The following is a 15,314-nucleotide window of genomic DNA, read 5'->3' as shown; positions in this document are numbered from 1 at the left end:
TTGCCAGTGCTGCTCTGACCGTACCTGCCCTCCAGGCAGCCGGGCATGTGGTGGGCTGCTTGAGCTCTGCCTGAAGACTTAAGAGATGTGGCTGGTCCCAGACAGAACAGGTTGCAAAACAGTTATTGTATCTCATATCCTGTGTGGAGCACAGATCCAGCCCTGCAAACAGCAGTGGAGTCAGGGCGATTCCTCCTTCCCATCCACAAAAGTCCCCTTTGCTGACTGGAGCTCACTTGACTGGAGATGACCTAGTGCTCAGGCTCTGTCGAGGAGATATCTCCGTGTACTTCTGCAGAGGGGTCTGTGAGGCCAGAACAGAGAGAAAACAAGTGCTAATTAAGAAGAAATAACTAAAACTTGGACCCATTCCTCTCCACGTCAGTCTTGGCACAACGCTGCTTTTCTGCTTTCCTCTGACTCACCCAGGCAGTAACATCTCCACACACGTGTTGGTTGTGAGCATTGTGCAAGGATGGAGTTTGGGGATTTCTGATAACTCCTCCCCACTCTCTTCAAAGGTCACTGGCTCAATCCAGCAAAACTGAAGAGAAAACAAATGCCCGAAGAGCAGAAATCCCCAAACATGTCACATCAAATCATGAAGGAGAAGCTAATGGCGGGGCAGAGCCACTTGGTTAGAGCGTGTGTGTTCCGCTCTATATCATTAATTTCCTGGTGTTAAATATTTCAGCAGGTAACTTAGGGGACTTCCAGGACTATCCTAGTGGCTGTGATCACAAATTATTCATCGGTGGCACTTGACCAAGAAAAGCCTTTCTGAACAAAGGCATTTGTGTAACTCTTGCTGGTGTTTTGCATTTCAGCTGACTCCCTCGGCCTTCCTGAAGGAGATGTCTCTCACCATGGAGCAGAGGCTGGCCAGCACTGGGGAGATGAGGCGGCCCCGGATTATCCAGCTTCTAGAGAGGAGTGAAAGCTCCCATCGAAAGGTAGCCTTTTCCTGCCCTTTTCCGTGCTGTTCGTGACATTTGAAGAGGGTGCGTGCTTGTGACAGGCCTGCCTCCAGCTTCTCTGAATACCTCGGTGACTAGGTCCTGTTGTCCTTTCAAACTCCCGAGTGACTAGCGATAGGAGAAGAAGAAATGGCCTCAAGTTGTGCCAGGGGAGGTTTAGACTGGATGTTAGGAAAAATGTCTTTCCGGAGAGAGCAGTGAAGCATTGGAACAGACTGCCCAGGGAGGTGGTGGAGTCACCATCTCTGGAGGTGTTCAAGGAAAGTGTGGTCATGGCACTGCGGGACATGGTTTAGTGGGCATGGTGGGGTTGGGTTGGTGGTTGGACTTGATGATCTTACAGGTCTTTTCCAACCCTAGTGATTCTGTGAACTGCTGGTGGTGGTGGAGTTCCTTCTGCTGGGGGAAAAGTAAAACATTTTTCCCTGGTGAGACATTGAAGTCCTGATATGCTTAGTAGCCAATACGAATAACCTCTGCTGAACTTGGTGGGTTTTGCTGGAATTTAGCTAGCAGTGCTAAAGCCCGATACTGGGGGAAGGCTGGGGTAGGACGCCGGGGTGCGAGCTTGCCATTTTCCATCCTCCTGCTGAAATAGTCACATCTCGCTTCGGTACAGTTGCTGGCAAATGCTTGGGGTCATAGGACTCCCTCAACGGTGGCAGCATTGGCCTTTGAAAGCTGAGGGCCTACGGTAATTATTCAAGATTTAACAAAACCAATTGCATTAATGCTTTGGGTTGGAACAATGTGTGGGACCCTTGCAGGGTTGTTAGAATTTGCAGGCTGCCAGATATACAGGGGAATCACGCTGGGCAGAGGTGACGTGGAGGTGCTTTATCTGGATCAATGTTTACTTTCAAGCTGCTTTTCTTACAGAACTGCTCAGTACAACACGCAGTCCAAATGGGTAGATTACTGAGGTAGGCTGTTGAGTGGGGAATTGCCAGCCAGAGACCTGTAACGAATTGGTTAAGGATTGCCCTAGACAGCACGGGAGGTTGGGAATGCGTCAGACGAGTGCAGAACTAACTGGCAGTGTGCCACAGCCACACATGGAGACCTGCCCATGACTTTTGAGGGGGCACAGTGCATCTGGAAGAGAGGAGACAAAGCAGGGAGGAATTTCCTCAAAGTAATGTCTCTGCTCTGTAAGCATTTGCTGTTTGTGTATGTTTTCAGCCATGCTTCTGCAGTGGTATTAATTAAGAGCAATAATAGAATACAATAAAGCATCCCTTTCAAAGCTCATGGCAAAAGGAGATATCAAGTCCAGTCTTACTCAAGTTGCCCAGTAATGCTGAGAAAAGAGCTGAACCTTATCACCATCCAATGTTCACCTCACATGTCTTTTCCTAACTACTGTTACTTTCTTGTTGGCCTTACCTCCTCTGGTACTGTTCTCTTCTTACTGATTTCTAGGCTCTATATCAAAAAATGATATCTGGGGATGTGTGGGACTTGGTCTCTCTGTCTCAGAGTAAAGATCATCCCAAAATGGTTTCCCACGGAGTCTCCCGTAAATTCTTGGGTTTCGCTTTCTCCGTGAGCGCTCATGGCTCTTTCAGTAAGTGTTCCGGAGCTGTGCGACCCCATTAGCACAGGGCTCTGCTGAAGGTAGGCGCTGCCTTGCATTTTGGAGAAGGAAGCCTGGAGAAATGCCTCCCAAAAGAGCTTCTTAGCTTGAGCCTGCTCAGCGTGGTCGAGAAACTTTTGCTGAGCTCAGAACACAGGTGGGTGAGCTCCTGCTTCCCTAGTGTGAGCTGGGCAGACGTACTCACCAAGAGACTGTACTTCACTGGAGATCAATATAGGAATCTCATTGATGAATCTTTTTCCCAGCAGCTGAACCTCTCACTGCTCTCTCTTGCATCTCCAGTTCTCCTCAGTTGACCTGGAACAGAGCTTGTTTCAGCCTTTTCCGTCAGAGGTGGTGTTTCAGAGCTACGTCCCCTGCGAGGTCTGTGAAGCACCACTGATTCTGAGGAACACCGACAAGGTAAGTGCTGGGACGTGGAGGTTTAATGCTGTGCTGGAAGAGGAGAGCAGTGTAATTCACGTGGTATGCAGCATAGCAAGTTATCTGCTGCAGCGCAGCACGTCAGAATCAAATGTCTCACCACCTTTATTTTGCAAGATGGTGGAAATCTTCCCATGCTGGAGGTTCTCCCCCTGATTTTGGCCATGCGTTGGTGGTATCTAGCCCAAAGGAGCTTTTCTAGTCAGCATCCTTCCCCTTGAAAGCCCCGGACTGAGGGGAATGTCGAGGGCTGTACAGTCCGTACCTGCCCTCATGCTTTACCTCGAGTGTGTATCACATTCTGGTGGCTCCTTGGTTAACCTTGGTTTCTGGCAGGGCATCTCTGCCTCTCACAACCTATTTAGCTGCCTCTGCAGCTCACTGTCCGAGCACAGGGGTTGAGTCTTCTCCGCTTTATGTTGGAATAAGTTACAATTAGTGGTGTTAGCACTCCAGAAAGGGTGTTTTGAAACAGCAGTGGAAATGGACTGATTTAGCAGGAGCAGTGGGAGGCCTTTAGGGGCCACTTTAGGCTCCTGCTAAGTTTAATTCAGTTCTGCCCAGGTTTTTCTAAGGCAACGTGGCTCTCTGCTTTCCCTTTGGAGAACCGCAGCCCATCCACAGTAACATGCTCTTGAAGGTCTCCACCTTTACTTGAAAAAATTGTGATCGTTTTGAGATTTCCCAAGGAAGCTGAGAAGGGAAAAGTTGAAAAACGTCAGCAATTTTGCTCCACTGTAAAGAGGAGAATTGAGACCTTCTGAATTTCAGCAGGGGAAACATTTGCTGGAGTGAGGCATGTGCCAAGAGCAAGCTGGTGGGAAAAGAGAGGAGCGAGGAAAGGAGCTGAGTTAGAAGGTGCTCTGGGAGAGAACTTTGTACAGGCAAGGGTTTCTCTTGACATGTAACAGTAAGTGTGCTGGAAGCAGAGAAGGGTCAGAAAAAGAAAGGTGTAAAGACAGTCTTCTGTACTGAAGAGTAAGACATATCCATGAGAGGAGTGCAGCAGGATGGGAAGGTGGAAATGTGCACGAGAGCGGGTGAATTAACCCCCTCTCCAAATCAACGTGTTGGGGGAAACAAACAGGTGGACAAAAAACGCTGTCGGGGCATATGGCAGGTGGAGGAACAGCAAGAGGAGTGGAAGTATATTCGGAGATGACAGGTTTTGACAGGGCCATGGTTGAAAAGAAGCCCCTTTGGCAAGGGAGGATGCAGGCGTGGTCCCTCAGTTATTCCTGGAGAGTGCTGCGCCATTCCTGGTCTGGCGTTCAGCTCGGGGATATTGGAAAGATGCAGTGTGGATGCCCATGCCCCAGGGATACCATTTGTGTGGTCCACAGTGATTCTGGGCACTCTTTGCTGTAGGTGTCCTTTCCTGATTAAAGTGTGCCTCAGTTTCTCTTTCCCTATGGCTCTGCTTCATTCCCACTAAGTCTTTTGGCTTCAGCTGCTCCGTTATCCATGTGGCACTTCAAAATGTTTGTCTTTGCCAAGTAGCAGCCAACAGGCAAACAGTTAATTTGCTCTATTCCTGCTTCCTCAAGTGGAAAAGAAGATCTGCATCAACATTTCTGCCATTCCCAGTAAAAAACCATAAACTTGTACAGCTGCACCTTGGGATTTGTATGCCCTGTAAAGAGGAGGCAATGTGTGAACTGTTGATTTTTTTCCCAAATGAATTAGTTTTGAAGCTAGTAAGACCTCAACCATTGGACAGCGCTGGTGTGAAAGTAAGATCGGCTCTAAGGAAAATCCTTGGCATATTTAAGTACACAAAGTTAGAGATGATAGTCCCAAGAGAGGTTATTCTATTTTAATTTTGTTGGCTTTTGATAATGTCCTAGAGAAAAGCAACATGGTGCTCTGTCTCAGTTTTCTCACCAGTTTCCCAGATTCCTCTGAATCATGCTGACTTATACTGCATGGTAGCCTGGTGCTGTCTGCTCCATCAAAATCCAGCTGACAGCAAAGTGTATTCCAAAGAGAGGCTCTGTAATCATTCAAATACAGAAGCGCTTTGCTATATACTTCCTGCTTGTACCTGTGTGTTGTAGAGTTGCTTTTCTGTCTTCAGGCTGCTCCTCACCACCCTCACATCTTCTGGGTGGCTTTTGCTGAAGGTCTTAACTCCTCTGCCAAGGGACTTGGTGACCAAAATGTTTGTCTGCAGTGTGAAATTGTCTCTGGGAACTCCCTGCCCCAGGGGATTGCTGGGAGCAAAGGGCGTTTGGAGAGTTCAGGACTGCCTCGGCCATGGGTTATCAGGCTCGGGTGGGTGGTGCAGAATGAATCTCCACTTTTGCCAAGCCTCGTGTGGGTTTGTTGTTTCTCAGTGAAGCTGCCTGTCAGTCAAAATCACCTGTTTTAGACTTTCTGAGATGACATTTGGTGCTCAGGGGTTGATACCCGTGTGCTAGAAAATGCCTGTGTGCAGTCTCTGTGTTTGTGGCATCCCAGAGGGCAGAGGCTTGCAGCAGGGTGCCTGCAGGGACTCCCGGGTGTGGGGAGGAATGCCCAGAGATCTGCCTTGCCTGCACTGGGAGCTGCCTGGCTACAATCAGCAGGCAGCGAGAGCCTCCGGAGAGCTGAGATTGGCTTTTAATAATGAAACCACAGTGTGAGTCAGTGCTGGCCATGTATCTCAGGGCAGAAAATGCCTTTGAAGCCCATAATTGATAGGCACAGCCTGGGGGGTCATCTGGCTTGCCATTATTGTGGTAAGTTGACTGCTCTGATCTTCTGCATCAACCTTTCCTTGTAGAGTATCGTGCTTCTTCCTTGCTTCTCTACAGCCCCCTTTAAATTCTCTTAGCCATCTCCTTGTTTGTGGGGTTGTCCCTTTGTTTTCCTATGTTCCTCCTTTTGCTCCTCAGCTTGCTTTTATTCCTAATAAGGCCACAATGTCTGTGGTCTCCTTCTCTTGCTGGTCTGCCTGCCTGACTCTGTAGCATCGCAGCTTGACTGCCCCGCTCAAACCCGGTAGGTTAGAAGTGAATGTCTTCCTTGTCCCAGTATAGCACGTCCTGTTTTGCCTTCAGATGATACATTCCCCCTCTAGAGGTGTGATGGCACGGATGTGCGCAGGCAGAAGCAAGCAGGTTCTCTGGGTTTGTTGACTATGTGGATGACTTGGTTCTGGTATGGTATCGCCATGCTGCTGGTGTCTTATCTGCTTGGCACTTCCTTCACAGCAGGGCATTGCCCTACTGCCTCTGGCCTGGAGCTAATTTCCCCGGCCGAAGGGATTCAGGTCCACCCTTGTGTATTATGTGTATGTACCTCGAGAGGTAAAAGTGCTTTGGAAAGGTGGTTGAGGAAGGATGTCACCAGGGCATGGCTAGGTCTCTTCTCCTCATGTTCCCACAATTGGCAAAGTCACAGTTTCATGTCTTTCCTGCAGGTTCCTCGGCTGGTGAAGGTCGTCTTGGAGAGCTCACCTTATTTCAAGTTGATCGGCCCCAAGGTTGTGTACCGTAAGGTAGCACCTGGCATGCGTTCCACTTTCCGCATCCTTTTCACCCCTGAGGAGAACAAGGTGAGACTGGAGGAGCCAAGAGGTTGGTGCCTTCAGGGGAAGCTGCACCTGCAGGGCCGGATTCAGACCAGGGCATCTGGTGTGGGTTTTGAGGACCCATCCTGGTTTTGGTGGGGTTGCACTGGATCTAGAACTGGGGGAAACTCTTTCCCCATGGTGAAGATTATGCTCTCATAGGCTGGAGGCTCTTGTGTGTTTCAGGCTGTTTTTATCCTTCAGCGCTGGCACGTTTAATGTAATGTCTATTGGCTTCAGGGATAAGAGAGTCTACTGTCTGTGCTGGGGCAGCCTCTCAAGGTGTCCGTTTCTAGTATCTGTCCGTTGCTGCATAATTATGGGTTTGCTCCACTAATTATAGATACAAAGGTCTGTTTAAAAGTGACCTGTTATTTGGAGGACCCGAAGTGAGCCTGATCAGATTGAGGACCACCACCTTTGAAAACTGCAGTCACCTTAGTGTGTATCATGTTGGACGCAGTAGTGACACAGCTGAACGTTGTGTCTAAAGTAATCGCTTTTTTTGCATGCCGGTTGTAGTCCACCCCCTGCTGTGAGGTCTGCTCCAGGCTGCAGCTGGTCACATCTTGGCATTGCATGGTGCTGCTAGGCGCTGCACAGGGACTCGCAGGCTGTGCTTTCCCTCCCTGCGCTTTCTTGAGCGTTCGTGAGGGAAGGTGCACGTGGAACAGTAGGAAAGTGCCAGGGAGGGGTGTTGATAAGATGTTTAGCCATCTCAATGGCAGGGGTTTAATTCTTATGGAAAATCCTAGAGGCATGAGTAGATCCAGAGAGCTTTTCTCTTTCCCACCTGGCAGCCACTTCCCTGCCTGGCTCTGGACTGGAGCAAAGATGATGCTTTTTCATCCCCTGTGTTTCCAAGCCTTGCAGCCATGCTGTCCCTGAGGATACTTGCCTGCCTGCGATCCAGCTGCGAGTCTAGGGGAGAGGGAGTGCTGTGCCTGTGGCAGGGAGCCAGGCTGGTGCAGAGCCACTGAGCTCTAGATGTCCTTAACTCAGCAGGAGGGTGGTGTGCTGCAGATGACAGTGAGACATCTGCCTGACAGAGCATGTCTAGGAATAAAGGGGCAGGTACAGTCTGCAGGCAGACACCTTACTCCAGAGCCTGTAGTACTGGCAGTGGTACTGGGCAGTAGTACTGGTGTGGCTGTGTCTTCATGCTTGTTATTGTGGTTGCTCTGTCACCTGGCACCTATTCCGTGCCACACATGCATTTGCTTGGAGGTTTGAACATCAGTGCTGTGGCCCTGGCAAGTCTGATTCTCAGTGCAGTGATGTGAAGGGTCAGTGCTGTTACCGGGAGGCTTGTTAATACAGAGGATTTAGTCCATGGCACGGAAGGGAGGAAGCATTGCAGGCAGACAAAGGCAGGCAGGCTGACTCCTTCCATCAGCATCCTGCCACCTCTGAGCACTGTTTTTCGCATGACTTGGTTGGAGAGGCCAGGTTAGGGGATAGCTCTGAGCCAGCTGGTGTTTCTGCACCAGGCCAGAGGTGCAAGATCTCTTTGGGCAGAGCTGTTTTCTCATCTTCCATTTGCAGCTTAGATTTAGTTTAACACTTTGTCCTGTCCTCAAACAGCATGGATATAGAAAACTAAAGAGGAAATGCCCTGTGGTGCCTGGCTCCCCATGCTTGTGAAATAATCTGTTCCTTTGGAGGGACTGAGAAATTACTTCACATGAACCATATTTAAGGTAAAAGTTATGTTGGCCTAGGGCAGTTCTCCATGCTACCCAAGTGACATGAGAGCTTAATGTCACTGAGGTAGGCTTTGCAAAATACACTGGTGCCTTAAAATGTGATTTATTAGTATAAATTAGTGTTCATTTTTGGTGTGGCAGAGGTAAACGGGCGCCCATGAAGGGCGGCAAAGTGCTGCTCTTCAAGTTTCGAGAGGCAGCAGAGCAACACGTGAACATCACCACAAGTAGAAGTAGGGTGAGATAACGCCCAAGAGCACTGATGTCCAATACTTTGTCCCTTGTCTTGCCCTTGAACTGGCGAGCATCTGGAGTAGGAAGCTCTGCCAGCGAGAGGTCCTCCTCACAGCTTCGGCGACACCCTGGCAGGGTTCTGAACTGGGTTTTGTGCCCCTTGCAGGGGTTGTGCAGGGCACTGGGAGAGGGGTGCGTGCTGCTCGGTGAGGAGCACGTGGGGGTTTCTACAGCCGAATCAGAATTTTGTACAAATCAAACATTTTGTCTCGTCCTTGGTGGAGCGTGAGTCAGCAAAGTACCCGAGTGGTGTAGCTCAGCTAGAAATGCATGAGTAGCGCGGTCAGGAGGTGCACAGCACCTTGAAAACCCCTTAGCGAAGAGGCAGGCTCTGGGAAATGGTTCTGTAAAGCCAGCTGCGTTGGGCTTGCAGTTGCTTGCATGCAGAATATCTGTGGTTTAGCTGTGGAAGGCTTATGAGTGCTGCCTTGGCACAACCTCTGCCTCTCTGCTGCTCCATGATCCACTGGGATTGTGGACAACCCAGTGAATCGGGATGCAGGTACAAACCCCTCTGTCAAGGTTGGTGAGTCTTCCTGGTGTGGAGCTGGTTTCTATAATTCTCTTGCTTGGAATCTGTTCTTCCCCAGGGGAAGTCTGACTTCAGTGAAGTCGCTCACGATTCAAGGGAGTAAAATGCAGCTAAGCCCTAAATAAAAGGACCATGTCAGAAATAGCTGACATGTCTCTTTGTTTATTGGCACTTGTGTTACAAATATGAAATGCTAATTCTTCTGTTGGGCAACATATGCAATTAGTTGTTCTTGCTGCTTCTGATTGACGCATTTCAGTTTTATGGCTCCGGTTGTACAGCGGGGGTGTTCTCGTGCCACCTGTGTTCCCGGGTGTCCTTGCGTGATGGTCTGACAGTCTCTGCCTAACTGGAAACCATCGTGGAACTGACTGGCAAATAAGCAACAGCCAGAAATACTGACATTTGTGTGTCCTTTAGGCTCATCAGTAGATTATCTTAAAGGAAGAAGGAAGGAAGAAGACTATAAAACCACAGCACAGCCTATTCTGTTTTGTCCTCTTGCTCTTTTCACTGTAGCAATACAATATTTTCAGGCAATCCAAGTTCAGTCTGTAAGGTTTGCAAAATTCATTGCCGATGCTCAGTGGAGGCTGAATTAATGCTCCTTGATGAATATGAAATAGGACAGGACGATGAGTTATTGCATTACTGAAATGAACTCCTTTAAAATTCAGTCCAGCCCTGTTAGATGTTTTGTAGCACAGGGAAGCTATTCCAAGTACACTTTTAAGAAGACTCCGGGGAGGAGGAAAGGGGCAGAAGATCAAGGCAAATGGCCCTGCACAAAATGGACCTGGAGCGGAGGGGCTGATTTCAAAGCATCCTGTGAATTGGTAGCTGAGGGAGGCAGGAGGAGGGGTACCCCTTCTCGTCTGAAGCCATCTTCATCCTCCAGCCTCCCTCCTCTCTTTTAACGGCCCTTATTTTCCAGCCTTGATGGTATCATGGTTTCAGCAGGGAGCTTGCCCTATTTGACTTACTATGCTACCTCATGCTACAGGGATCTCTTCTTTGCAGTTGCCTGCTGCAGGGAACCCAGTGAAGTGTTTAGGATCGGTTCTACAGTAAAACTGACATCCGAGTTTGCTGGCATACTGGGCAGTTAAGGCTGATATCCCTGTGACAGTAATAAATGTAAGCCTGAGTTTGCAAAGAGCTTGAAGTGACACCTTTGATACAAGCAGTTGCTTTAATTTCAGCAGGTGCTAATTCAAATGCCATCGGTGATGCTTTGCAGGCCGGAGCTTGTAACTTACTGCTTATCAAAGGGGAGTAAGAGAAGAGGAACCATCGTACAATGAACTGTATTTTCCCTGAAATTGAGAGCGGAGCTGTATGAAGCATGAAGTCGTATTTTCATGAAAATCTATAGCCTGAAGCTGCATCTAAACACAACGGTCTTTAAAGCATAGAAGTGGTGCAACCCCTCCCTCACCCAGGCATGTTTATTTAGAGACCTGGTTTTAAACAGCCTGCTAAGGGTTTGCAGTTGCCAAGTCAAACAAGATTTTAAACTGGCTTCGACTGTACCCCTAGACTGTGAGTAAGTGCATAGCAGAGTTGGTAAGACAGGGCAGTGCTGCAGTGGAGAATTGCAGCCTTGATCTTCCAGGGGAGGGCGATTCAGCTTTCAAAAGCTTACAGGACCATGGATTCACAGCAGTGTGAGCGGCCAGCTTCTGCCTAGCACCCCTCTTTCCTTGGTTTTCCCCGCCCCGTTTGGCCTGACGCTGCATTCAACTTTGCTGCGAGGTCCCACTTTGGGGTCCTAGAGTGCGGTTGAAGGGTCAGCACGTGCTGAAGTGCTTTGAGTCAAGCTTTGTACAGGATGCACCGTCCCAGGGCGTCCCTGGAGAAGGGGCTCAGCACACAACATGCGTGTACGTGAATGGCAAGAGGCATCTTTCTCTCTCAAAGGTTGCGGTTGTCTCTGCGAGGCCAAATCCTTGTTGCTTTAGCCTTGTCTTTGCAGACCTGGAGAAGTCCCTTTCCCCATGCATTGCTGTGCAGGCAGTCCCAGTGCCCCTCACCGGCAGTGGAGCTGGGAAGGCTGCCTGTGCTTGCTTTTGTGGGGGATTGATTCCTTGGGCTCTTATTTACATTGCTGCTGACCTGCTCCTTAGCAATGACAATGACTTGAAAATTATTTCCTTTTACTTCCCTCAAATGCCTCCAATTGTTGAAGTTTTCTTTTTTCTTTATCCCCCTGCTGATCTGAACTCCTTGCGTCCTCCTCTGTCTACCTGGCATCTGGAAGGGAGAGATAAGTAAATATGGCATGCCAAGACTTAATAAGGCATGCAGATTTCAATTGGATTTACAATGCCTTTGTTACAGTAGTGTGGCCAAAATAACAAAAAAAAAGTAAATAGGATTCTTTATTTGCTAATGCAGTTTCTGAGGATCTAAGCAGTCCAGGATGTGAAGTACCCAGCTAATAGGTGCTTTAAATTCACATGGGCTGCCCATAGCTTTTATTTTAGAGGGCTTAGGCTGCAAGACTGAGTACAAAATTGCTAATTCAGAAGGACTTGCTGAGGATGAAACGCATTCCTGAAATGTGATCTTCCAGTCTGCAGGTTGTTTGCTGCAGTTCCTTTCCTGGTATTTTACCTTCCAAATATGAGAAGCAAAAGCCCTTCTGCAATATCCAGTGTGAATATTTGAGATACCCAGAATAAAAGATCCTTCTTTATTCTTTTTCCACCTTGGATGTGACCGCGTCTGTTACTGCAACCTTAAACCCCAGCCGAGCAGGCGGTTGGTAGGCGCTGGGTGTTAGCTGTTGTGCTAAAGCTGTAGCTCTGTGTCTGTGCCTCGTCTGGCTGCTGTAGGTCCCTTGCAGGCTTGGAGAGGATGGGTATGGGAGCAGGAAATCCCAAGGGCAGAGGAATGCGAATCTTGTCTGGTTGAGGGGGTTTGCTGCTGTGTGCAAATCCTAAATTGTCTGCTTGCTGCTTCAACAATTATAAAAATACCAAACGAGATAAAAGCACTGAGGGGAAAAAAGATCAGGACAGCAAGTGAGTGATAAGAGGCAGAGCTTTTATCAACTGGTCAATAAGAGCTGCTGGAGGTAATGGCTCCTGGCCCTACTAAACAGTTTTACCACTGCTTTCAGCGGGGGGGGGCAAGGTGATACTTCCAGCCCAGCTATGCCACACTGTAGATCTGGAGATCGATCTGCTCAACCCAACAGAATGATTTTGCTGATTGGATTCACCTCCGTACTGCTAAATGCCAGACAGCTTGGAGGGTGGGGGGGAGGCGCTGTCTGGGTCTTTTCTGAGCAAGCCAATGGCTGGGAATAGCAGAGCTGAGTTTGCTCTGGTAGGGATGTCTGACCTTCCTCAGGTAGGCGTGCTAGTAAGGCAGCAAGTCGCTTATTCTGGAGACTGTACAAAAGAGAGGTGATGAAGACATCAGTCATGCAGCGGAGAGGAAGCAAAGCTGTTTGCTGCCTCCCCTGAGGCTAGGAGGAGATGTAAAGGGAAATTGAGATTAGTCACAGGAAGAGCTCTCTTTAAGCCTAGGGCAGAGCTGGAACCGGCTGCTGAGGGCAGGGGTGGAGTTGTTGGTGCTTTGACGTACTTGTGAAACATCTCTCAAGAATGGTTTGGGTACAGAGCTGAGCCAGTTCTGGGGTGGGGAGGTGGATCAGATAACCTTTTAAGGGTGTCTGTCCCCAGCTTTGTCTCCATAATGCTATGGGAAGGGGTGGGAAATACACCTGTACCCTACACTCAGCTGATATAAAGCAATTCTCGTGTCCAGCTTGTTAAGTATTTCACCAGACTGACTCTTGATCGTGCATGTGGCAAAGTCCTTCTGAAAATGTACCTGAGCATCTCCTGCCAAGCTTCAAGCAGGTCACCGCATTGCTGGCATTGGAGGTGGCCCTGTGGCACAACTGGGTTCTTAGTGGTGCCTTTAATAGTCTGCAGTGGCGATCGAGGCAGGTTCTTGTTACTGCTGTAATCCCTTATGTGAAATGACTCTATTTTGGTGCCTCAGAATCCAAGTGTCAGATGATTTTGTCTGGTTCTGCCAGCTTGCTGGGAAAGCAGGTGACTCAAGGGGGTTGTTCCTTCTTTGCGAGTTAGCAGCCCTGTTCAAGTCGTGCTACTGGACTGAAAGGTCATTAAGGCAAAAAGGACTATTACATTATTGAATGTTCCTGTTAGAGTCCTAGAAAAGCTGCTGCTTTCCTTCTGCTGTGGGGATGGTACTAAACGCACTGTGCTGAGATTGTTTCTTTCCCTGCAGGATTACTTCCACCAGAAGTGGAAGTAATCATCACCTGCATCACAGAAAGGGAAAAGTTTGTTGTGCTGATCCGAGCTATAGGTGCCCGAGCCATCCTGGACTTCCCTGACCAGCTGAACTTCGGTGTCTGTCCAGTCAAGTACAGCACCCAGAAAACACTGCTGGTTCGCAACATCGGGAACCGGGAGGCCCGCTACCGCATGAGCACTCAGAGGTAAAGGAACTCAACATCTTGCTTGTGCAAAACACTGTTGCGTGATTAATATAGCTGGTAAACAGTAACAAAAAGGAATCAGAGCATCTGAGCTGCTGTATTGCAGCCATAGCTGGAAACGGGCAGGACTTGTGGGTCTGGCAGTTGCTTACGGTGTCTTAAGCATGTTACAACCTCCGATAAAACTCTGCAAGCTGCAGCAAAGTTTTACAGTGCAGTAGTGTCTCCAGCACAGCATCTCACAAGACCAGTTCTGTTAGCTTGAAAGAACAAGTAAAGGAAGGCAACCTGACCGCCCTTGGGCTGTGTGGGATAGTGCGTGGCAGATGACAGCTCTAAGAGCTCAGTTCGTGTAGACCAAATGCAGTGTTAGGAAATGGCCAGCTATGAGCTGGTGGAAGAGACATTTAAGAGTTTATCAGCAGCTGTGTCTCTATTGGCAAGTAATTCTGAGCAATTGGAGATCAGTAGAGGAAAGCTGAGGGTACTGAGGCCCTGACAGTAACACCGTGTGGTCCAGGAACTTTGTTTTCCGGTAGGTTTGGTCTGGTCCCTGGGAGCAAATATTCTTACGTAGAATGAGCTCTTAAGTGGAGACGAGCAGACACGAGCTTCAAGACTGCACTACAGCCCCCAAGCAGAACGCTACTGAGGGCACAGGCAAAAGATGCAGCAACTATGTGGTGCAGGGGTTGGGGGCATTTTCTCCTAGAGCTTTGTCTCTCCTAGGTTTCCTGGAGAGTGCTAGAATGTTCGTAGCTAGCTTGCAACCTGCTGATGGTAAGTACCTTCTGAAACGGTTGCATACCACTGTCAGCCAGATACACCCGTTCTCTGGGAGGCCACAAGCACAGGGTATTCCGGTGGTCCCCTATCAAATGCCTGATGTGAATGGTGTTGCAGTCAGCCTGTGCTGTTCCTTTTGGTCTCAGAAGGCAGTCACCCGTTTTGGGGTTTGCTGAATTGGAGAGGGTAATGCGTTTTTGACAGTGCATCTGCAAGGAAACCAGTTCAGTTGGTTGATAATGAGCTGAGAGTTGTTTGCTCCCAGAGGTCTCGGTGTAGGAGCTGAGGTCAAGAATGCAGCGAAGACCCGCTGTCTGACTTGGTGCACCTGAGTAGCCTCAATTTCTTCCCCACGAAAGCAGGGCTCGAAAGAAGACTTCTTACTTTTGTCCTGTGAAATGTGAGGGTCCAAGAGGAGCTTCCACCAAAGCCTGACAAAGCTATTTAAGCAGGCTTCCAGGATGCTATTTCAGCAGGCTGCTGCTTATCGCTGTGGAGAATACATAGGCAGGAACTTGCAGATCGGTGTACAGTTTTCCTCGGGGATGTCCAGACCTAGTTGTCACCACCAAACTAAATACCCAGTAAAGGCAGGCATGTTTTTGCAGTGTCCTTGCCAACTGCTCTATTGAGTGCAATTTCATCAGCTGTCACTACCTAGGTGAGCAAAGTTCAGCTGGCGCATGGCTCCAGTTGTTCTCATTATTTTGGTGTGCGCATTGCGTTCTCTAATCATGGTAAAACTCTGCAGAACGTGGTTTTAAGGTGACAAATTGACCACCGGCAAAGCACTAAACCCAGTAACTTTTGTTTTCTAAGTGTGGCTGTACAAGAGCCGTGAAGCGCAGCTGCTGTTGTGCAGAAGCATGTTTTACCTGACTTAGCCCTAAGCATTAAAGCATCGAGTTTTGTTTCTGTCAGCCAAGAGCTGTTTACCTGGTGACAAATCATAACTGCTCATAT

The sequence above is a fragment of the Gavia stellata genome, unplaced genomic scaffold (assembly GCF_030936135.1).
Source record: "Gavia stellata isolate bGavSte3 unplaced genomic scaffold, bGavSte3.hap2 HAP2_SCAFFOLD_66, whole genome shotgun sequence".
Classification (NCBI taxonomy): domain Eukaryota; kingdom Metazoa; phylum Chordata; class Aves; order Gaviiformes; family Gaviidae; genus Gavia; species Gavia stellata.
Note: the sequence above shows the minus strand (reverse complement) of the source record.